The sequence below is a fragment of the Rhinolophus sinicus genome, linkage group LG04 (genome assembly GCF_036562045.2).
Source record: "Rhinolophus sinicus isolate RSC01 linkage group LG04, ASM3656204v1, whole genome shotgun sequence".
NCBI classification, from domain to species: Eukaryota; Metazoa; Chordata; class Mammalia; order Chiroptera; family Rhinolophidae; genus Rhinolophus; species Rhinolophus sinicus.
In genome coordinates, this window is record NC_133754.1 from 177,446,298 (window position 1) to 177,471,098 (window position 24,801).

At 48.4% G+C, this 24,801-nt stretch overlaps 1 protein-coding gene across 3 annotated transcripts in view; it reads right to left on the reverse strand.

Annotated features, from left to right (window-relative positions):
• GGTA1 (glycoprotein alpha-galactosyltransferase 1 (inactive)) overlaps window positions 1–24,367 on the reverse strand; it is a 57,345-nt gene extending 32,978 nt beyond the window's left edge. Inside the window, exon 1 of one of the 3 annotated variants that reach the window (XM_019731229.2) lies at window positions 24,125–24,367. The gene's annotated coding sequence lies outside the window, so the exon portion shown is untranslated. Of the gene's footprint in view, window positions 1–12,028; window positions 12,195–24,124 lie in introns of those variants that run through there. The other 2 variants (XM_019731230.2, XM_019731228.2) reach the window with 2 other exon arrangements.
• Window positions 24,368–24,801: the final 434 nt, after the last annotated feature.

Here is a 24,801-nt window from a genome sequence, read left to right on the forward strand (position 1 = left end):
GAATCTGGAGCCTTGAATCTGCACTGTGCAGAGGATTCTGCATTTCATCCTGAAGGTACTGGGGAATCCTTCAGACGTTAGGCCAACGGAATTACATGATTTGTTTTTTAGAAGAATTACGTGGCTGCAGGGTGAGCGTGGGCGGGAGAAGGAAAATCTCCAACCAGGGAGACCAGCCAGGAGGCTGCTGGCCGATGTCCAGGTGAAAAAGTGGAGACCTGAACCCATGGATTGAGCTGGAAGGCAAGGACCAGCCATTTGAGAGGAAGGAAGGAAGGGACATCCTGACACCTTGGTTTACAGGAAATTAATTCTCGTTCAAGCTTGGTTTACATGTCACCTTGTTGGTGACATCTTCCTGGATTTAAAATGACTTTCTTTTTGCAGTTTACTTATAAGTATTTACCTTTTACATTTCCTTCTTCCTCTACTGGAATGTCAGTGCTATGGGCAGATACTTTTGTATGTTTTGTACCACGTGGCAGCGCTTAATAAAGCACCTGGCACTCCTACATCTTTGTAGGCCAAACACATGGCACCAAAGCGTTCGATAAATGTTAACTGTTTTAAAAATGGCTGGTAATAATACTATCAACAATAATGGGGAGCAATGGGATGAAGAGAGACATGAGTCTAGTGCAGTGGTACTCACTGTGCGGACTGTGAATGACCAAGCCATCAGCATCGCCTGGGAGCAAGATAGAAACACGGCATCAGAGCCGCCCAGCCCCAACCATCGGTGGCCCAGGGTGGGCCCAGGAATCTGTGTCCGCCAAGGTCTCCTGGTGATCCTGACGCTTCCTAAAGTTTGCCAAGCTCTGTTCTGGGCTGGTTCCCAGGTTTCTGGTTGAAGTAGGGGAGTGGATGTTATTGCTGTTGACTAAAAAATGGACTGGGGAGAGCTGATAAGTTCCTTTCTAGACATGTTGAGTTGGAAGAACCTGCTAGAGCCAACTCAGCAATGGCGACCTAGAGAGAAAGCCCGAGTGGAGCCCAATATGGGAGTTACCAATGGGGCAGGCAGGAATGGGCAGGTCTGATACACATAGATTGAGGGCAGGGTGTGGTGTCCTTAATGGGCACCACCCCGAAACCTGAGTGAGGGGGGCAGGGGAGAGAGGCAGCAGAACCAGCAACAAAAGGGCAAAGGCTGCCAGGATACCAGTGTGAGGGCTGGAAAGCTACACTTGAAGCCCAGTCTAGATTCTCATCTCACTTCCACCCGCAGCATTCTCATCTGACCACCTCTGGCCCCACTTTCCTCTGGAAGAGAGAAGGAGGCCAGGGTGCAGCTGTCTGAGAACCCCAAGGAGTGCCAGGCAAACAGAGCTGTGGTCACACAGAGGTTCTGTTCCTGGTCCTGCCACCAACTCCTGGCAGCCCCCTACTGTGCCTGGTTGATTCCCAACCTGCTCCCCTCTGCTGAATGGAAAGGTTGGCTAGTGTCTCTTGCTCTGCACTGTATCCTAGTTCTGGGGTTCAAGGCAGACCTCATGCCCAGCCACAGACACTGGGCCAAGACCCCCTGCATAGGAGCAGTCGGTGCTTTCAGAGCTGTAGGCACGTGGTAAGGCTGCGGACAGCAGTTAATAGAGGAGATCCCAGCCTCTGGTGAAGGGAGGGCACGCTGGGTAGGGAGCCCCCAGCCAAAAGGTGTGCCTGTCCAAGGCTTATATGGCTACTCAGAACTGCTGAGCGTCAAGTTCTGAAGACGTCTTCTCCCCCCTCAGCCCAAATGGGAGACCCCGAAACCAGCGGGGGCATTTCACATGGAGAGAAGTTCAAATTTTCAGGCTATTTGCTCTCCTCCCTCCTGGAGATACCCGCTCTCAAGGGGCCACCTCCCCGGCTGAGCCTTGTTGTCCCCATGTGATCCCCGGGCTGGCCGATGGCACAGTCTTCTAGATGACATGAGAGGAATAAACAAGTCCCCCTCACCCACAGGAGTTCAAGTCCCTCAGGCGTTTACAGCAGTGGTGATCTGTCAACTCTCCCCGTCCGGCCAGCCGAGCCTCCCTCCCAAAGGCGGTCACCCGTGTACAGCATCCACGCCAGAGCACCTCTGCTTGAAGCCCAGTGATGAGGGACTCAGCACCTCCCTGGGCACCCTGTTTTATCTGTGGACTACCCCGATTGTAAAACACATCTTTTCAGCGTGGAGCTGAGCTCTGCTTCCCAGAACGTTATTAATAATCACAAAGGCTACCATTCATTTACATACATCATCTCACTCAACCCCTACTGTAATCGGTGGTGATCCTCTCCATTCCCAGATGGGACAACCGAGGCGCAGAGGTGAAGTAACACGGATGAGATCACTGCCGATAAGCTCTACCTATCCATGTAGTCTTGCCTTCCCATTGAACCCAACAGCTAGCTGCTCAGAAGTAGGGCCCCCCAAGTCTTTCCTCTCCAACCAAACACCATGTTCCCTGGCACACCTGAGGCAAGCTGTACCCACCAGCATTTACTCAGTACCTGGACGGTGTTGAGACTGGGTCGGGTACAGAAAGGAATCAGCCCCACTTCCTGTACTTTTCAAGTCCAAGTTGGGTGAAAGGGACACGTGTGCCCATGAATCCCAAATGCTGTCTACAGAACAGCTACTGCCATTGTGCTACTGGACTGGGCTTGGCATAGAGCTGGGGCGGCATAGGTGTCCACAGGAGGAGGTCACTGCTCCTCTCAGCCTCAGGGGCCCGTCTCCTGTTCTTTTGTTCTATCAGCCTCCGAATTTGCTATTTGTGCCTCGCCTTTTCCCAGCAACCCTTCCTCGGTGTAGGTAGTTTCTCCCACTTTCCAGCTATGGGAAATGGAGCTCTGGGAAGGCCTTGTAAAATCAGGGTGACCATACAAACTGCTGTCCCTAGAACAGCTCCACCTACTGTGGATCAATAACCAGGTTAATGGTTTTACTGCCTCCTTTCACTCCCAAAGGTGCCCATATGGAGGATGAGTCTTAGGGTCACTCTTGATAAGGATAGTTCAATAAAATAAAGAGGGTTCAATGAAGTCCGTCTGCTTCAGGATCCCTTCCGGATTCTAGGATTCAGGGTTTGTGTTGACTACCTACTGATCCCTTAGGTGCCCCTCTCCAGCATCCAGGTTAGGAGGAGTCTTTCCTGGGCTGCTCAGAGGGGGTGCAAGCCCATGCCCTTTGGATGCATTCTGTCCGCCCCCCCACCCCACCCCTTAGTGCCTGTGATGGGCGTGCAGCACTCCCTGATCCCCTGTGCAGGCCAGGAGGTATTCAAAGTCTAAGGACTGACTGGAAAACTCCTGCGGTTGCCTTGTCGTGGGTTTCTTTCCCCCCCCTCTACTAGATTTTCCTTGTAATAATTTGACTTGAACATAAAAAGCCTTCCAAGAATTAATTTTCTAAAGACGATGTTCCATGAATCCTAGCCGTAGGCTCAAAACAAAACTTTTAATTGAGTCCACCATGCAAATGGCTTTTTCTCCACCTGTTCTTGAAATGAGATAGGCCTGGGTTCAAATCCTAGCCCCCCCCCCCCTTTCTGGCTGTGTGACCCTGGATAAATTACTTCATACTCTCTGTGCCTCAGCTTACTCATCTGTGAAACAGGGATAATTATTCCTTACTCTTTGAGTTGTTGAAAGAATGACCAATAACATCTGTAAAGTTCCTGGTACCTAGTAGGTGCTTAGGAAAAGGCAACTTGTATTATTAGCACTGGTGCCTAGGAAATAAGCACGGTCTCCACCTCATTATGGGGCAGGAGGGGTCTAGCATAGAGATTAGAGCCTGCATTTGAGTGAGATAAGCCTGGGTGTTGACGAAATGCATGACCTTGGAAAGTCACGTGAGCCTTCTGGGCTATGGAAAATGAGAATAATAATGCCTCTCTCTCAGACCATCATAAATGAGATGGTCACATAAAGTACTTGGCATAGGGCCTGATACTGGAGCAAGTGCCCCATAAACGGTAGCTACTCAATTCCCAGTAATGATTTTTCCAGAACTCTCCACCTCACAGGCTCTGGCACCACCTGCTCTCTGTGCGCAGAGTCCACTGTGTTCCTGCATCCTGAAGAGTCCTTTCTCCTGCCCACAGGAGCCCCTTCCACAACCCGTGAGGCTGGATGGGTGCTGCTCTCACTGTGTGCAGAGGAGTCTGGAGACTCGCCCAAGGTGACTTAGTTGGAACTGGAGCCAGGAATTTCTCCAGCCTCCTCCTGCCCCACAGGTCTGCAAGTCACTGATTAAAAGTTGAAGGGAGTTATGAGTTCATTTGCTTATTCATTCATTAAATACATGTTTATTTAGTGCCCCTATTGGAACCTACCATGTGCCAAGCACTGTTTCGACTGCTAGGTCTACCAAGATTAACCAATATGGCCTCTAGTGGGAAGCTAAGCCCAGGATCCAACTATCACGCCAATAAACGCATTCTGCAACTGAGGTGAATGCCCCATCACGGCAATGACAAAGGAAGTCCAGGGACTTCTGGAGGACTCAGAGAGCCATCACACACGCCATCTTGCCCATGTGGCTGGAAGGACAGCCTCACTACCCAGGTCACTCGCCTCTCAAGCGTGTCCCTAGTCTTCTGAGCAGCTTCATTTTACAGATGAGAAAACTGAGGCACCAAGGAAGGGAAATGACCTATCTAGGCCACGCGGCAATGACATGAGGAGGCCGAGGCTGGCACCCAGGCGTCTGACATCTCTCCAGGACAAGTTGCCTCTTAACCACAACACAGGAAATCGATGAGCTCAGGGAAGGGTACAGTCAACGGTCTTCTTGCTGAGGTTCCTTATTTGGGTCCCCCTGAGGAAACCCCAGAAGCCTCCGCCAGGGATGGCCACATTACTTCTCTTCCCTGCTCTCACGGCTCTTGAATGATTTGGGGATGCCATGGTGGGCTTTCCGATGTGGGCATAGAAATGCCACAGGAAAAAGGTGACCATCCTGTGTGCGCTGAAGTGAAGCATTCAATTCAGAAAGAACGTCCCTCATTCAAGCATAAACATAAAATAGTTCAGAAATGGACTGAAACTCCTAAATATGCGCCCCACTTAGGAAACATAACGCAGGTCTGTCATGAAGAATGTGGTTTGGAAACCCTGACTGGATCCCATCGCCGCGGTCTTCTTCATGTGTTTAGTACCTCGAGCTCTCAGCAGGTATCACCTGTCCTCTTCGTGGCTACTGCATTCCTCACGGAGATGTTGGCAGCTCTAGGGACCTTTCTGTTTCTCCGCTTAGCACGTGGGGCTGAGAGGCGGCTCTGGGGGTTTTCCTCTCTGGGTGTGGTTTCTTGGGACTCACAATGGGAAGCCTGTTCTGTCTGTGAGACCCATTTTGGCTACCACAGCACCCTGCTGAGTTGACGGTAGCACGCTAGGTGCAGAAGGGACTATACTAGCTGGGGTCATTAATGCTCTTCTCCCAAACATTTCCAGCTCTCCGCATTCATGGGAGGATTCTGTTTCCTGGTCCCCTTGTGGTTGGGTAGGGCCACGTGATTAGTCTGACCAATACCAGCCCAAGCATTTCATTGCCAGTGCCAGACCCTCTAGGGCTCTTTCTCTGTGCCATGGAGTACATTCAAGAAGGTCACTGCTCCATCAGCCTGGCTCCTTGAATGAGGAGCACAGCCGCCAGTTGACCCAAAATGTTCATGTTAATTAGAGTAAGAAATAAATCTTTATGGGTTTGGCCCCAAAGATGTAGGGATTGTTTGTTACTGCAGCATAACCTACTCCATCCTGACTGATACACTGCCCATCTCACAGAGTAGGATAGTCTCTAGATATTAGTCTACCCTCTTCCCTTTAAAACCATTACTCTCCTCATTATGAGATCCCTGCATGAGTAGCAGATAGTGAAGTGGAGGCCAGAACATTTCTCCAATGTCCTGTAGAAATGTTTTCTCCTTAAGTCCCAAAGATGGGTGAACATTCAGCCAAATTTGAAAGGAGTAAGAAGGAAGTTGAGAGTGTTATTCTCTACAGCCTTCCTTTCATGTGAAATAAAAAAAACTAGGTCATTTGATAAGAGCACGTGGGGCTAGCAGCTTGAGAACCACCCAGGTTAGGAGCAGATGTCATGAGCACTGGGGGAGAACACTGCCCACGGATGAGGACACAAGGTGCCAAGCAGCACTGTGACCCTGCTGGGGTTGTAACCGAGCCAACTACACTGTCCCACTCACCAGCCCAGGGACAGTGGCAGAGATGGCAATTCACTGGATTCATCTGCAGTTAGGGCCTGACTGGTGAGGGGGATGGGCCAGAAAGTCAAGGACGGGGGTGTGGTTTTAAACGCAATGAGGGACACATGATTTAAGTGGCTGACGGGAGGTGAAGGAGGCGGAGCTCACACCTATAACGTGGATTCTACTATTACCCACATTTTACAGTGAAGGAAACTGAGGCTCAGAGAGGTGATATCTCTTGCCTGCGCTCAGACAGCTATGGTAAGAGCCAGAACTAAGCCAAGTCTAGCTGGCACAAAAGCGTAGCCACCGCATGGTACGCTTCCACCTAGAAACCATTTCACACCCCAGGCCTGTATCAGGCTTCTCTCCTGTGCATTTAATTACTGATCTCCCATTCCAGATTTTGAACTCCCAACGAGCAGAAGTCTGTACCTTACATAATGATAATAGTAGTAGCAGCAGCAGCAAATGCTAGTTTATTGAATGCTTACAACATACCAGCTCTGTTCTAAGCACTTTACATTCATTATTCAGTTCTCACTAAACTCTGTGCAGTAGGTACCGAGATCATGCCCCTTTTCTAGATGAGGAAGCATCTCAATTTGAGCTGAAATTCAGTTCCTAATATTAATGTTTTAATAACGATAGTTCAATATGACTATCCTCTATAATCCTATTTATTTCCTTTTCTTCCTTCAAAGCACTTTTCCCCCTGGGAAACAATCTCAGCAAGGAGTCTGTCTGTAGGCTTCCTTAGATGCCAAAGGAGTCCACAGCACAGCAAAGGTTAGGAAACCCTGTGGAGGCCGGTGCCACGGTTCCAGACACAGGATTCTGTCCCCTGTCTGTGCCACAGAACCAAGAATTCCCAGCTGGTACAGGATGAGGGACCTTATCCCATCTTCCCAAGGGCGAGCCCATGTATAACATTTGTCATAATACACAAGTTACTTGTTTCCCTAGTTAAAAAACAGTTTTTAACCTGCAGTGTGCTAATTATAAAAGCATCAGTTGTTGATCACAACTTGAGATAACAAGAGGGCTTGCAGCAGCTGCCTCTGGATATGACGCTGGCTGGCCCCCACTCCGGACTCTGCATCCTTGAGAGCCGATTGGCTGACCCCACCCCCTCCCTCAGACTTGCTCTCTTAGCATCTGCACACTGTCTCCATCCAGGTGGTGCTCACATAATATGTCCTATTGCATATGCTGAAGTTTTATAAGGTAAATTCCAGGCATCCAAACAGATGCACCGAATCCCAAACCAGGCAGAGTCCTTTGGATTTTAGACAACCTGGCCTATTGTAGGACTCAGGGATAGGTACCCGGGGCCAGTGCTCCCTGCCCAGACCAGACAGCTGCCCTCCTTGCCAGCTGGCCAGTGCCAAGACCTGAGCCTCAAGGCACCCAGGTGCCAGTCTTGGCACTGCCTCCATGGGCTGTATGACCTCCTGTAAGTTGTTGACTATCTGAGCCTCAGCTTTCTTATCCTCCAAATATGGGGCTGTTCTAGATCCAAGACCAGTTAGTAAACAGCCACAAAGCACCCACTGTGTGCCTGGCACCATGAAGGACTGCAGAGGTTATATAAGCTCTCTAAGGAGCTAACATTCTAGTTGGGGAGCCTGGCCTGGAAGCAATAACTTCTTATAAACAACAGAAAGAAAGAAGTGTGAGTGGAGATGGAAGTCCTGTGTTGTGTCCTGGGGCCACAAAGGAGGGAGTCAGCCATCCTGCACAGGGCGGTGCAGCCAGGCTTCAAAGAAGAGGCTATGTTTGAACAGGGCCTCAAAGGGTGAGTAGGAGTCGCACGGGTGGGGAAGGAAGGGCATCCCAGGGTCGAAGGACAAGCACCTGCAAATGTCGGGAGCTGGAATGGCAAGCCCCCCACAGAGCCCAGTGTGAAGCTGGGGGCTCCAGTCCTGATGTCTCCCCACATCCACTGCTTTGGACCCGGAAGGAAGAGTCCTAGGAACCTGTATTTTTAACAAGTTCCCTAAGCGATTAAGACCTGCGGGCAGGAGGTGCTTTGTGTTGAGGAAAAAAGTGAATGAATGAACACAAAAATGAACTCTGACCTCCGGCAAGTCACTTCCTCTTTCAAGATGTCTACCCTTCTTTAAAGTAACAGTGCTGGATCAGCTTGGGGTTTTCAAACTGTGTTTCGGAGAATCCCAGAATCTCCCCGAAGTCCCTCAGAGAGGAGATGGGAAGGTGAAGAGTTTCTGAGCCCCAGTCCACACTTCTTTAGACCTTCTCTCCTTTTATCTGCTTGCTGTTATGTATTGTGCTTCCATCTGCTCTTTTGTTTGTAGTCAAGTTCCCTTGACTACAAAGAACTTTTAAAACCACTGACTTGGATGACCCTGAAGAATCCCTAAGGAGACATTTTTTAATTCCTTGAGCGCAGGAACCTGTTTTTGTTGAGTATTTCTCAAACAAGCACGAACAGAGCATGAGGCTGTTCACCAAATGCAAGTTATTTACTTTATCATCATAATTTAAAATATTTTGCCGTGGTCCATAAATCAATGAGTGGAGAAAGGAAAGTGGCATGGCAATGCAATGGAATATTATGCAACCTTTGAAAAAACAATGTGGGCGGCCAGTTGGCTCAGTTGGTTAGAGTGCAGTGCTCGTAACACCCAGGTCGCCCGTTGGATTCCCACATGGGCCAGTGAGCTGCGCCCTCCACAACTAGAGGGAAAACAACGACTTGATTTGGAGCTGATGGGTCCTGGAAAAACACACTGTTCCCCAATATGCCCCAGTAAAAATTTAAAAGAAAAGGAAAAACAATGTTTTTGAAGAATAGTCAATAAAATGGGAAATGAAGTGAGAAAGTGAGATACAACATTGTACACAGGCTATGATCTCGACTATGGATGTTACACATCAAAATTACCGGACAAGTATGGCTGTGCCTCCAAAAATAAAACATAGAATTACCGTAAGACCTAGCAGTCCTACTGCTGGGTATACATCCCAAAGTAGTAAAAGGAGAAATTCGAAAAGGTGTTTGTACACCCATGTCCAAGCAGCATTATTCGCAACAGCCAAAAAAGGTGGAAACCACTCAATGTCCACTAATGAATGAATGGATAAACCAAATGTGGTCTATACATACAATGGGATATTATTCAGCCTTAAAAAGGAAGGAAATTCTGACATATGCTACAACTTGGAAGAATCTTGAAGGTGAAGTAAGCCAGATACAAAAGGACAAATATTGTATAATTCTACTTAGATAAGTTACCTAGTGTAGTCAAATTCATAGAGACAGGAAAGTGTTACAAGTGGTAAATTTTATGTTATATATATTTTACCACACACACACACACACACACACACACACACAAATACTAGCCAGAACTAGACTCATGTGGTAATAGTGGTGAATTCTATGCAATGAGATTGTGGCAGGATGATTACTTTATCCTTTCGCCTTCTCTGCATTTTCCAAATGTTCTACAATGAGAATGTATATATTACTTTTGAAACTAGACCAAAAAAACCCAACTATTTAATTAAATAAATCTGGTGGTTCTCTGGCACTTTCCAAAACTGCATTGTTGTCTTTTATGTAAATGTAAGCAATACTTTCTGTACTTAATAAAAGGAGCCAAGTTCAAGGATGCCAACTAAAGTATACATCAAACTGCTCAGTCAAACTAAAAGACAGGCAGGGCAGAGCGGTCCTCCTTTCTAAGACTAGTTGTTCTCATCTATATTTAAATATATTTCAAATAAGATGGAACCAAAATAAATCCTCTAATGAGCCTCCCAAGAAGCAGTCTGGCTTGGAAAAGCTCAAACACAAACTGAAGAGAGAAAGAAAACTGCAGAAAAGTGGGGAACAGCCAATGTTTTTTTAGGACATTAACTCACTGAAGCTGGAAAAGTGACTTTGTCAGTGAATTTCTATCCTTTGGTTTCTGGGAAATGTTCTTGTGTAGAATGAATTCAAAACCCAGAAGGGGCCCACTATTTGTATTCACTGCAAATCCATTTCTTCCAATACCTCCCACCCCAGATAAACGTGGAACAAATCTTTAAAGAACATTGGTTTGAAGCGGAGCCAGTGTATCTGCCTGCCGGAGCACCCTATGCCCTAAGCCACATAGACCCACCTTTCCTTGCTCCTGAACCCTCAGCTCTGGGCTGCTTCAAAGAGAGACAGACTGGAAGGTGGAAGACAGACAGACAGGATGAGGATGCTGTAGCTACCCCTAAGTGTGGCCCCTCACTGGCGATGTGACCTCAGGCGGCATCCTTCGGAGCTTCAGTGTCCTTACCGAACCAATGGGAAGAAGGGTGCGGGCCCCGCAGGGTTGCTGTGAGGGTTAAATGGTGCCGCCTGGAGAATGTGTCCACTGAGATGTTGGACGCATAGTGGGAGCTCACGAGCTTATTTCCTTATTTCCTAGAAGTTCACTATTCAAGATTCCTAAGTGTCTTGGTGGTGCGCTGGAGGGCATTGGAAAGTACCAAGTGTAGTTTGGATTATAGTAAAACAGGGGGGTGGAGAGAGGATCTGTCAGACCTGGGGCTCAGGGACGGCCCTGGAGGACTGGAGGGAGCCCAGCATCCCATCGCCGGAGCTCCAGCTCCCACATTGATTGGCAAGCACAGGAAGTCTGTACGAAATCTAAGAGCAGGAAGGTGGGCTCCACTTCACAGATGAAGAAACAGAGGCTCAAAGAGGCTAGTTATCATATTCAAAGTCATAGTTAGGAAACAGCCAATTTTAAGGTTTTCTAAAATTTCCTTGGCCTGGGGTGGGATGATATTCCAGTAATTCCAGCTCTGCCACTAACTCCTTAGTTTAGGTAGTTGTTTATCTCTAGTCTCTTTTCTTTAAAAATGTTCTAAAGGAAGGGGTTGGAGAGAAGAAAGATTCTTTGAGGCACTAGTTAGGTTTCCAATCTCTTTGGTTTTCTCATCTATAAAATGAGGCACTTCCTGCCTCAAGACCTTTGCACATGCTCTTTCCTCTGCCTGGGACATCTTCCCAACCCCCACACCCACACCGGCCTCCTTGTTCTTCAGATTTCAGTCTCAGGGTCACTTCCTAAGGGAATCTTCCCCACGTTCTCCTTGTTCGCACCCTCTTCTTTTCCTTATCTGGACACATATGTATGATTCTTTGATTAATACAATCCATGGCATTTGTTGTACGTTGATTGGATAAATGAGTTCTCTTCAGGGCTCTGCCAGAGGCCAGCTCTCTGGTCTTCAGAAAGTACACTCCCATCACCACCCACCTCCACCCAGTTCTCAGGTTCTTGTCTAGGCAACATGGGGAGGCAGGCTGGAGCACCTAATTAGATTTCTGCCAGCTCAGTCTATGATTTTATCATCTCAATAAACAAATTAGTAAAACAAAGTAAACAACCCAAATCAAAACCAAAACCACTATGATTCCAGCACGCTATGTGAGCAGACAGGTTCTGACATGCTCGGGGCCTCAGTTTCCCTACCAACAAAACGAAACACTTAAGCACAATCTTCTAGGTTCTTTCCACCTCCAGCCATTGTAATTCCTGTAAGAAGGCCTCTGTCCTCCCGTTGCCCTTCACCACCAGGTCTCCCTCACTCAGTCCAGGCACACAAACAGGAAATGTAACAGCCAGTTTCTCTGAAGCATGGGCGGGCTGATGGGAGAACAAAGAGTTTCTGAACTTGGCCACTAATGCCGGGACTCCATGCCCAAGACCTTTCTCAAACGTGACAGGAGGACACTGTTCGTACAGGCTGGGCCTCCCATGCAACCTCCATCCTGCTGTATTCACAGAGGGCCCCACCGCGCAGAACCAGCATATTGGCAGTGTCGGGGATGTTACCTTGTGACTGTTAACACTGAAGCTTGGGGGCCGGCCCGGTGGCTCAGGCGGTTGGAGCTCCGTGCTCCTAACTCCAAAGGCTGCTGGTTCGATTCACACATGGGCCAGTGGCTCTCAACCACAAGGTTGCCAGTTCAATTCCTCGAGTCCCACAACGGATGGTGGGCAGCGCCCTCTGCCTAAGATTGAACACAGCACCTTGAGCTGAGCTGCTGCTGAGCTCCTGGATGGCTCAGTTGGTTGGAGTGCGTCCTCTCAACCACAGGGTTGCCGGTTCAACTCCCGCAAGGGATGGTGGGCTGCGCCCTCCCGCAACTAGCAACAGCAACTGGACCTGGAGCTGAGCTGTGCCCTCCACAACTAAGACTGAAAGGACAACAACTTGAAGCTGAACGGCACCCTCCATAACTAAGATTGAAACGACAACAACTTGACTTGGAAAAAAGTCCTAGAAGTACACACTGTTCCCCAATAAAGTCCTGTTCCCCTTGCCCAATAAAATTTAAAAAAAACAAACAAACACTGAAGCTTGACCAAAGGTGGTACGACCCCAATACAGAGCCAAGCCAAAGGTGGAGGGCAGGACTCCTGAGCTCCAGCCAAGCCTCGGGTGACCTTATGGAAGCCACCATCCCTCCCTGGGCCTGGGTTTCCCCAGCCCTTGAGTAAGGGAGCTAAATTTGAGGCTCTGCCAGCTTTCTCCTCGCTCTGATGTTTTCTTTCTGAAAGCACCATCTCCTTGCCCACGTCTGAGTCCCAAATTTCTCCTTGACCATGAAGTCCTGGGAGATTTCTTCATCTTTTAGTGCCTTGGTTTCCTCATTTGTAAGACTGGAGTTTCTGAATAATGAACAGGTAGGGCTCCTGGAAAGCTCCCAGAAACGCATCTGGAGCGAGTGAATGCCCAGTAAGCTGCCCCATGTGAGCTGTTATTAATATTACTCTGGTTTCTCACTAAATATTTTTTTTCTATTGATACATCTCTTGGTTTCTAAAAGATTCTCCTGTTGTTCTGGTCTATGTTTGCATGAAGCTCAATAAGTCTCAGCATTTGCCAGCTCTTTTCCCGAGATCTATAATATAGATATGTATGTAAGAGATGTGAAATATATATGATTAGATATAATATCCTGCATGTATTTAAATATAATATATACCTATTTCTCAGTTAAAAAAAACAACAAAACGATTACTCTGGTTTCCGCATCACGTCCCTTTCCAGTTTGCCTACCTGTAGAAGGTCAAGTAGAGCCCAGAGAGCTCTGCTGGCCCTGCCCAAGTGCCACCCCTCAGAGAAAACAAATCTGAACCTGTTTGAGCCAAGTATGGCAGGAAATGCAAACTGTAGAGGGAAAGGCAGAAAATGCTATGATGCTGCCCCAGGTTTCCGGGCCCCAGAAGGCCTCCAGCTGTACCCAGGTTCAGTACTAGAGGGTTCTGGCCCATCCCCAGCTTGCCTTGGATGGGATCTTTTGGAAAGGAGAGCAATGAGACACAGAAGAGGCCCAGCCTAGGTTTATCTCTGTTCCTACCTCTGCCCTGAACTGTGCGGGTAAAAAGGAAGCTGGACTCAGTCACCTCAGACCCCAACAGATGATTCTGGTAGGAGTGTGGGCCATTTTAATGGCGGTGTGGGTGGCACAGCCTCCCTCCGCACCTCACTGAGTCCTCCACTCTGATTGCAAAGGGAGAGGACTCAAATACCTGCTCAGCCAGGCCAGCTGCTGTGAGAATGAAAGGAGCCCTCGTGACGTCAGTGAGGGTGGTGTCTACAGAGACAGATGCTATTGTTTGCTCCTCCATGAGGAGGCACAGAAACTGGTAGTGATTTATTTTTGTTGTGTTTGACCAAAGTATGAGTCCACAGAAGATTAGAAATCAAGGAAGGACTGGTCTACCACACTGTCCTAAGAAGCACTGTTCTGCCCTCAAGTGCCAACTCCATTTGGCTCTGGTGGGCTCTGTGTTCAAGGTAGAGTTGTGAGCCCCAATCTTACTGAAATGACTCCCCCACGCAGACCTCCCTTCTTGACCCTAGAGTATGTCAGCCAGCAGCAGATACATCAGACCTCACAATGTTTTCTGCCACTGAATAGGCAGGGAAGGCCTGGCTGTCAGGCAGGGACCAGGCTTGGACGCTCAGGGAAGTCATTCTGCATTCAGTGTTACAAAGCTGTCCACAGAGAAAAAATATAAAACCTAAGAACCAGTGCACTCGCTCGGACCTTCAAAGATGCTCCGGTGGGAATCCGTTTGGCCACATTGTGTGGAAGGGTGGTCTTTATCAGGTATAGAGAGTTCTTCTAACTGAGGAGAACTTTGGTTGGTCTCTGTTCAAACCCTTTTATTTTGCAGATGAAGAAAGAGATTCAGAAAAAAGTGCACCTTATCACAGAGGCAGGACTTGAACTCTTGAAGGCTCCTTGCTCTACCTACATTCATTCGATCAATCCATGGTTACGGAGGGCTTACTACTACCGTGTTTCCCCGAAAATAAGACCTAGCTGGACCATCAGCTCTAATGCGTCTTTTGGAGCGAAAATTAATATAAGACCTGGTATTATATAATATGTTATATTATTATATTATTATATACCTGGTCTTATATTAAAATAAGATTGGGTCTTATATTAATTTTTCTCCAAAAGACGCATTAGAGCTGATGGTCCGGCTAGGTCTTATTTTAGGGGAAACACGGTGTGTGCATGGAGTGTTCTAAGCACTGAGGACGTGGTGGTAAACCAAACAGGGAAGTACTCTCACAGAGCTCGCATTTTAGTTGGTAAATAAATAAAATTAATACCTACAATTAAATAATTAATTAAGGAAATAATTTTAGGTGGTGAGAAGGGTTATAGAGCAAATAAAAGACGTTGACATGCTAAGAGTAGACTGGGGTGGGGTGGAGGATGGCTCTTTGTGGATGGCCTATTTGTGCTGGCATCTCTCTGGGGTCCCCAAGGACCTCCCAAGCCAGTAGTATGCTGGAGTTGGCTCATGCTGGCTTGCAAAAGCCGATTGTTAAATTCTCAGGAATTTGGCAAGCAAGTTGTTAAACACAGCCATTATTAAAAATTAAATTATATACACTTACAACTAAATGAATTATATTAAGAACAACGGTAATCATCAAAACTCATCGCTTTGTATTTGTTTTACTACGTGGTGTATGCTTGAGGTTACTGAAATCTATTGTATCTAGACAGAGTGGAAAATGACTAACTGTATGCTCCCAGTTCCTCAAGTGGTGACTCGAAACTGGTTATGGTGGAAATAGTTATATGACGGAAAGTGGCAACTACCACACATCAGAGCTTCCACTTTTCAAAGAGCCGGTAGTGAAAATTTTACCAGCACACCACGGCCTCCAGCTCTAATCCAGCCCTTCTGTGTTTATGGGAGTCTGTGCTCTTCCCGCAATAGGGTGTGGTGGTGCAGCCCAGCTATCCTGAGGACTTGTGTGGGGCTGGAGTCTCCAGTCACGTGGTCGTGAACTTTCTTCTTCCTTTTTTAGTGCTTCCCCACAAGGGGAAGCAAGCCTGAGATCTCTAAACAGATATGTCTGTTCCTGCAAAAGAACTGCTCTCTTTCACACTATCAAGGGTCTGTAAGATGGTGATTCATTCATTTGTTTATTTGTGACAAATGACATCCTACTGTAAGTACCTCAAGGAGGTAAAAATTTAAAGGAACCCTACAGAGAATCTTTTTATAAATGTGTATGGTCACTTCTGAATTCCTCTAGATTTTCACATGTTGGGTTTCCTTCCTTTGAGGGCATAACTGTTCTGACAGCAGCTGAGTGAAGTTGCTATTACTTCTACTACTACTAATAATAGTAGCTGCCGCTTAATAGCACCACATGTCAGGCACTAGACAGTTGGTGTAGACTAAAATCTACACCAACTCATTTTACACATGAGAATGTTGAGGTACAGAGGTTCAATAACTTGACCAAGCCTGCCCCTCTGTAAGGTCCTCAGAAGACTTTTCCCTCCTGCAGCTGTGGCCCTGTGACTCTCAGACCTGTGGCACTCTGTAGGATTCTGTGGCACTACAGGATCCCCCATCTCTGGTGGCTTGGGTAGACTTTGTGACTGTGAGCTTGGTGGCAAGAGCCCTCTCCCACCACCAGACCAGGGCAAACCAGGTGCACCTGGAATGCAGGCGTGACCCCCACCCAGCCAGTTAGAGGCTTTACATCTTAAAGAGGTGGCACGAAGGTTTGGATGCTGGTGAAATGTTACAGTAGCTGTAGTGGCAAGCGGCAAGATCTAGAATTAGCTCCTGTGCAAATCCCTGATTGTGTGGTCTATTGCCCAACCTCTACTGGTTCTGGCCAGCTTGGTTTTCCAGCCATCGCAGGCATACGGTGAGCAACAAAAAAGCCTTCCAATGCATGCTCTTTCTGCCTCAGTGAACTAGAATCTCCATCTGTTGCTCGCAACCATGATTTCTGACCAGAAACCCAACGTATGAAAACACAGAGGACTTCAGAAGTGACCATATACATTTATAAAGATATTCTCGGGGGCACATGGTTGGCTCAGTTGGTTAGAGTGCGAGCTCTGGGCAATGGGGCTGCCGGTTCGATTCCCACATGGGACAGCGAGCTGCACGCTCTGCAACTAGAATGAAATCAATAAGCTGCTGCTCAGCTCCTGGGTGGCCAGATGGCTCAGTTGGTTGGAGCGCGGGCTGTCAACCACAAGGTTGCTGGTTCAACTCCCACAAGGGATGGTGGGCTGTGCACCCTGCAACTAACAACTGGACCTGGAGCTGAGCTGCACCCTCCACAACTAAGATTGAGAGGACAGCAACTTGACTTGGGAAAAGTCCTGGAAGTACACACTGTCCCCCAATAAAGTCCTGTTCCCCTTTCTCAACAAAATCTTAAAAAAAAAAAAGGGGGGATATTCTCTGTGGGGTTCCTTTAAATTTTTATCTCTTCAGGGTACTTACAGTAGGATTTGTCGAAAAGAAACAAACAAATAAACGAACCATGACTTCTCTATTTTCACAGCTTCTCATGTGTTACTCAATATACTAACCCCAAATGTTTACTGAGCATTTTCCTGCCAGGGAATGACTTTCTAAGCCCTCATTTAAATTTGTACACAGGAATATTAATTCTCCTTCCCTTTGCAAAGCTCTGGCTAATGTGCAAAAATAGAATTTGCTATACAAAATACAGTCTGTAGACAACCACAGATTTAGTTAACCAAGAGCAAACCCAGACCGTCAGTCCCTCCTCTCAAGGAGCATATCCCCCTTAAAGCAAACCCTGCCCCTGATTTTGAAAGGTGTCCTGGCTTTCCCCACAGGTGCCAGACAAGTCCTCTCAGGAACATCTGCCCAGCCACTTAAGGACTCATGGTTTCCCTGAGGGAGGAGGGAAGAGGGCAGCTGTGCTTCTGCACACAGACACTGCCAACCCCAATGTCACCCCTCTGGGCAGCTGGCCCATTGCCCTAGGTCTGTTCCCTCCTCTGCTCCTCTGCGTCTCTCCAGCCACCAGGGCCGTCTGGATTCTGGAACAGACTGGAATGTCTGAATGCTAGGTTTTCACAGCCTCTTCTTTCTGCCTGAAGTTTCCTCTTCATCCTCTAACTCCTATAGGGGTCAGTATAAAGGTCACTGCCTCAGGAAAGCCCTCCATGACCACCTCAGGCCCACAGTCCTTCCCGGCTCTCGCTGTATAATTGGTTGTTTAATGATTGTCTCCCAAGCTGAATCCTAGCTTCCACGTGGGCATGGATTGTGTCTCTGTGCATCGCTGTATCTCAGGTATCTAGCACAGCATATAGCAGGTGCTCAGTAAACTTTGGACGTGTTAATAAGTGACTGAGTGAATTCATGATGGCTCAGTAAATGTTGAATGAATATCTGATTCATACAAGAGTCTCTGGAACAGGTGCCTCTTTGAGAACCACAGTTCCTAGTGCCCGAACTGGCAAGTAGGGGCCAAACACGTGGGGGAAGCCTCTGGGCACAACAGCGGCTTCTCCCTTGTAGGTTTGTAGTTTGAATGTTCATTTCCTATGGGATTGGACTTGTTTAATGGCAGGCATTGCTCAGCGAGCAGTTTGCTAGATCACGGCCTAATGCCATTTGGCTGACGGGGAAACTGAGGCTCCAACAGGTCCCACCGCTGGCAGCACCAGCACCGGTGGGACAAAACCAGCTCACTTTCAGCCCGGAGCTCTTTTCAGTGTTCCACCCCGACACGGGCCAAGTCCAGGGCATTTAAAGCAAGGCTCCCGACCAGGATGGAATCAAACACTTTTATCAAGAACTAATCACAAGACCTGCCCTTTCTCTCCGCAGCCTCTTCTCTTCCAGCTGCTGCTTTTCACTCCCTCTGGCTGACTTCTGTCTGAACAGTACCATGCAGGGGGGTCCTCTCCTGGGCAGGGCATGGATCTGGGCCCCAGCAACTTCTCGGCAGCTGCCCCCAGCCCCCCTCCACCTCCACTCCCCCGCACCCTGCCCAAGTCTCCAAGCCACATGACGTTTGGCATCAAAACGGGGCTCTCATTGGCCAAATTAAAACTCTAAGCCTCAGTTTCCCCACATGTAAAATGGGGGATAATTCCTAGTTTGTAGACCTCACAGGGCTCTTGTGAGGCTCAAGCGAGATGGATCTATGACCTCACTTTTCAAACTGTTGGCTCATGTAGAGAACACTCATAATAACAATAATTCTATAATTATTTTTTTGTCTCTCTCAGGGTCTTGCTGTGAACCTATAGCCAGCTGGTCTGTCTAACCAACCTATCCTCACCATTCAACTCTCTGACCACATCCTCCTAGAAACACTCTCTTCTTCCTCTGACGTCCCAGACGTGTTCTCTCGGGGCTCTCCTCCTCCATCTCAGATCACTCCATCTCGCAGTCAAGACCTGGCCCCAGTGGCAGCTCCTTGCTTTTCCCTGCCATTCACATCTGCCAAGGACACGTGGTTTCAGAGAGGTGCCACAGGAAGCACATACCCACCACCCAACTTCCCTGTGAATGCTTGCATGGGGTTTCCTGGGTGCTCAAAAGCGTGAGCACCAAGCCTCAGATGCTTACCCTGCTGCCATCACCACCTCTCCTCTATGAAGCTATCTGGCAACAGAAAATTGGCATAATGACCAAAGGAGCCGAGACTGGGCAAGTCCCACAGCCGGGTCTGGATGGCATGCAGCCAAACCCAGGGTCTGGAAAAGCTGAACAGATCAGCTCTGTGGCTAGAGATTTAGATGACATATTTCGATTTCCTCTTTTCAGAACGGAAAGACTTTTAGAAATAATTCTGGATTAAGTATACTAAATGATGACCCCTTTGCTTTCAGTCCATGGATCAAATCTATATCACTCTCTGACTTTCCAAACTAACCCACCTGGCCTCCCGCTCTCAAGAGGGAAGGTAAATCTCCTGTCAGCATTCCTCTCAGCCTAGGCTAAAGGTGAGGTGATTTGTCCCAGGTCTGAAGGCCGTTAAGGATGCAAACTCAGGCAGTGTGGCCTCCAGAGGCCACACTTACCCACCAGAGTGCGTCAAGTAGAGAGCGCTATGGTCCTGAGCAGTGACCTCTGGCTCCAGCAGCTCACAATCGAGGACAGAAGAAGTGATGACATGCAACAAAATTTAACAGGGGCCGGGTACTGCAGGATGCCCCAGGAGCTGGGGGAGGCAGGAAGTGCCTAGTTCATGGGAGGCACGATGAAGAGATTGGCTTCACAAAGCCAATCTGGGTCTTGAAGGTTGAGTAGGAGTCTATAGGTAGTTTTGGGGAGGAGGTGGGGAGGGCCTTCCAAGCATAGGGGAAAGCCCAGAGGCATAAAACCAGGAGAGGGTTTCCTGAATTGCAGTAGTTCCCAGAGGATGGAGCAGAAATTCTAAGGATATGGTGAGCAGGGTGATGAGAAGTTCAGGGAGCAGTTCACGCCAAGACTTTGGGTGTCACCTAAAGGAATATATGCTTTATCCTGAGGTCAGAGGGGAGCTTTGGAAAGACTGAAAAACACAGTTTGGTGTCTGGAAAGAAGACTTAGGCTGTAGTGACAAGATGTATGGGAGGACACAAGACTGAAGCAGAGAATAGGGAGGGAATAGAGCAGGGGTCCAGGCTGGAGAGGAGTGTATCTCAACTAAGCAGGGGCAGTGGGAATGGAAGTGAAAGGGCTATTTGGAGAGTTGGCAAAGAGGTAGGACTGACTGAACTAGGTCATAAATTTGATGGGGGCGGGGGACTGACTCCCAGACAGAGGGACCATATGTGCAAAGATATAGAAATTTGAAAGGGCACTGCCACGCTTGAGGAAAGGAGAACAATTGTACCAAAGACTAGGCTGTGTTATGGGGATTAGTTTGGAGAAATAAGTGGGGACCTTATCAGGAAGTTATTAACAAATATATGTGGTTAATTGGATTATTGTTCCCAAGTCTTATTCCTTATCAATAAGAAGAGTATACATTTCTGCCCCATTGATTTTGGATTTGGTCAAATGACTGGCTTTGACCAGTGGAATGTGGGTAAAAGTAACGATGTGCCAATTTAAAATAAAAGCTTAAAGAGGCAACACATCATATCTCTTCCTCCAGCTCTCACCACAAAAATAACGTGTTTCAGATAGAAGCAGCTCCCCACAAAAATAACATGTATCAGATAGAAGCAGCTCCTTCAGACCGGGTACTAGAATGAGAAGGCATGACCAGAATGGAGCAGATCTTCTGTCTGGCTGGCACCTGGAACAGAGCCACAAAAGTTGAGCAGCTGCAATTGCCCTGTAGCTGTCATGTAATGAATAATGAATAAACCTTTGTGGTCATCAGTTAAGACTGGGGGTGGGGGTTGTTTGTTATACAGCATAGCTGCACCAGAAGCCAACTGATACACACTATATGAAATAAAAAGGGAGCAGATGCTGAAGAATTTTACACATTATGATTAGGAGTTGTGCATACAAAGAATTTCGTAGTTGATGAACTTTCTCATCTTCTTTCACTCACATCCAGTCTCAGAGGTGGAGACATCCATCCTTCTTTCAAAGTCAACCCTCCCTGTTCCCTCCTGTTCCTCTAGCACCTTGCTCCATCAGCCATCCATTTCCTCTCCTGCACTGTATCTTTTCCCTAAGCCTGTATCTCACTTGTCTTCTCCATCCTAAAATTCTTTCCTTCCTTCTCTCTTCCTACAACTACAGCTCATTCTTTCTCCTGATATTCTCAAACAAACTTCTTGAAAAAGTTAACTACTCTCACCATCTCTCCTTTTTTCTGTCACCGACCAGCAATCTAGCTTCTCTGCCCTCCATTCCACCAAAACGGCTCTCTGTATATCTCAGACCTTATTTTCCTAAACTGCTCCATACCATTTTGCATGGAACTAAATTCATTATCTTCTCCGCCCTGAACATTCTTCTTTACATATTCTCTTAGCTAGCGGTACCATCATTTATCCAGTGACCCATGACAGAGAGCCAACATGAGATAATGAATTCTGTTCCAGACTTGAGTTGGTAGTGCCTTTGAGACATCCAAGAAGAGATGCCTGTAGGGAGGTAAACATATTAGTTTGGGACCCAAAACACAGATCTGAACAGGAGATAAAGATGATTTTTACATAGGTACCCTTTAAAGCCATGAGCCTGGATGAACTTGCCTACTTTACAGAGTACAAGTACCAGGTCTTTAAATCTCAGACAATACGTAAGATAGCTCTCCTGAGCCAGAAATCCCTATTCCCAAGGTCACAATTTCAACCACCATTTGGTTCCTTCCTTCCCAGGTCATGGTTCTTAGTGGCCTCCGTACCGCCATCTTTGTTCATATTCTGCCCGCTGCTTGTGTTATCTTCTCCAACAACTCTTAAAATTCCATCATAAAACAGAAGGTATAATATACTACTTAATACCCAGGCACTAAAATGGCTAAAAGCAAAGACTGGCAACAGCAAATCTTGTCAAGGATGTGGAATCATCACAAGTCTCATACACTGAGGTGGGAATATAAAATGGTATACACCCTGTGACCCAACAATTTCATTCCTAGGTGAAAACAAATGTCCACAAATAATTCTATAATGACAGCCCGAACTGAGAATAACCCAAATGTACACTAACAAGAGAATAAGTACGCAATTGTGGTATAGCCGTACAATGGAATACTACTCAGCAATAAACAGAACCAGCTACGTGTACACACAACACAGATGAATTTTAAAAACACTATGTCCAATGAAATGAGCCAGACGTCAAAGAGACATACAGCATGATTCCCTTTATGTGAAGTCCAAGAGCAGGCAGAATTCATCAATGGTGATAAAATCAGAATCTGGTTGCCTAGAAGGGCAGAAGGAAATGATTTGGAAATGGGAACTTTCTAGGATGATGCAAATTTTATATTTTATTTTGGGTGGTGGTTACGCAGGTGTAAACGTCTGTCAAAACTTGTTGAACCAAACACTTAAGGTTTGTGGATTTTATTGTACATAAATTATACTTTAAAATTAGAAAAATAAAAGATTTTTAAAGTATCTGTAACAGAAACACTAAAAATAAAACACAGGGCAGAAAACACATTCATTTCCAGTAAAATTACATTTATACTGTGAATACACCTATGTAAGTGCCCAGTCCCCCACTTAATACTGTCTCCCTTTCAGCCATTCTCCCTGTACCTTGTCACCATCTGAAAGAAGGGGGGGTCAGACCCTGTCCCCTAGGCTCCCTCCCCCACCATGTTGTCCCTTCAGCCAGGATCCTAGCTGCAGTTTGAAATCTCCTGGCCCAGGTTAAACCCGAGGGACACTTTCACTCTTTCTGCTCTGCCTTATTCAGTCACTGAGCACCTGTTACTTGTAACAATAAGTGGGACCTGCACCTGCCCCCCATCTGGTAGGGGAGGCAAAGAACACCCAGAGATAACACCAAACAAGATAGAAAGTGCTTAGTACAGCTGAAGAAGCACAGGACTAAACAGAATAACCATATCCTATTACCTCCTCCCCAGACCCAAACACAGGAGCCCCTCCACCCTTCCTTACTCAGAGCGGTATCCTTTTTCCTAGTTTTGGAAACTGAGGCTCTCTCTGGGAAAGCTTCTCCCACCTAAAATAGGAGGCAAGGCTAGGGCTCCCTCCCACCCTCCCTGCATCTCCTGCCTCCTGAGACACACCTATTTCCAGGTGAATGAAGGAAGCAACGAGGCCTGCTCAGGAGACAGAGGAGGGCAAAAGACAAGCGAAACCACAAAAGCAGCCGCCAGGGTCAGGGTTCCTTCCTGGGGGAAGAGCCGCGCTGACACTCTCCGAGCGGTTCTCCTGGTCCTCGCCGGCCAGCGGGAAGGTTGGGGAATCTCAAGCCGCTCTACTTTCTCTCCCCGCGCGCTGACATTTTTTTTCATTTTACTCTCTTGGACGCCTTTCAAGAGTTTGTGCAATCATTCTGTTTAGCTGTTTTCTGCCATTTTCAAACGTGGGGTGGTGTCCCTCTCGGGTGGGAACGAGGTGATTTGAGGAGTTGAGGGGACCCTTTCACCACCTATCACCCCAATGCAGCAGGCCCTTTTGCTGCCAAAGTTACAAAGTCCTCAACTTTCCGCATGCCGGGTTTTTGGCTTGGTCCTCCGCTCTGCGAACTCTCTGACCTCTCTTCCCGTACCCCCGTGCTCAGGAGATCATGTGCGCCCCTCACTCTACCCGCCCAGGCTCCCCCTTCCCAGAGGCATGCTCTTCCCATCTTGCCCCACAAACGGAGTCCTTCTCTACGTCCAGACTTCCTCGGTGGTCCTGACCGAGCCCCCGAGCCTCCCCTCTCCCGCCTCCTCCCCGCGGACCCGGTGCGGAGACCTCGGCCCGCAGCCCCTCAGACCCGAGTCTGGAAGGCTGGGCAGAGGCAGGGACAGGGATAGGATGGGGACAGGGATGGAGTCTCCGATTTGGGAGGCAGAGACGAGAACAAAAGCAGGGACATAGGGCAGAAAGCGGGCAGGGCCAGAGCGGTGGCCCGCTCCTCTCCGCCTGCAGCTTCAGCCCGCAGCCCCTAGGCCCGGCCCGGCTCGCGGTTTGAACTGGGGGGAGGGCTCGGGCGGCGCCCCGCGGGACCCACCTGATCCGCAGAAGCTGGGCTCACTCAGGGCTGGACTTCGCCTCCGCTCCCGGCCTCCGCGGCGCCCTCGGCTGTCGGAACTGCGGTCGCGCCGCCTCCGCCTGAGCCCCGCGGGGTGTGCCTCCTGCGCTCCGGCCGGCTGCCGGGCGCTCCACGGGAGTAGCGGGCAGAGCGCAGCGAGCAGGGGCGCGAGTGAGCGGCGAGCGCTCAGCTGCAGGCGGCGCGCTCCCGGCTCCGCGCTGCCCGCGGCTGTTTATGCAAAGCGGGTCCCGCCCCGGACAAGGACAGCTAGGAGGCTGGCCGCGCCCCGGCGCGAGTGCGGGTGCGTGCGTGTGGTGGCCGGGAGGCCGAGGGGTGTTTGTTTCATTTCACTCAAGTAGAAAAAAGCCTGAAACCAGCAAAAAAAAAAAAAAAAAAGAAAAAGAAAGAAAAGAAAATCCCTGGTGACGGTGGCTGGGCCTCTTTGCCATCTCCGGCCTGCACGTGGCGGGCGTGGGGGAGGGGACCGGGAGTCAGAGGGTGGAGGGGGGTCTGTCACCCTGCACTGCAGGGAGGGGCCTCAGCGCCCTGGCGCACCGCCTCACGCGGGGGAAGTGGAGCGCCTGGGAGGTCCGAGCTACCATTTGTTTCCTGGGGAAGGAAGAGCGCAGATGTAGACAGGGACAGGCCGGCGGGTT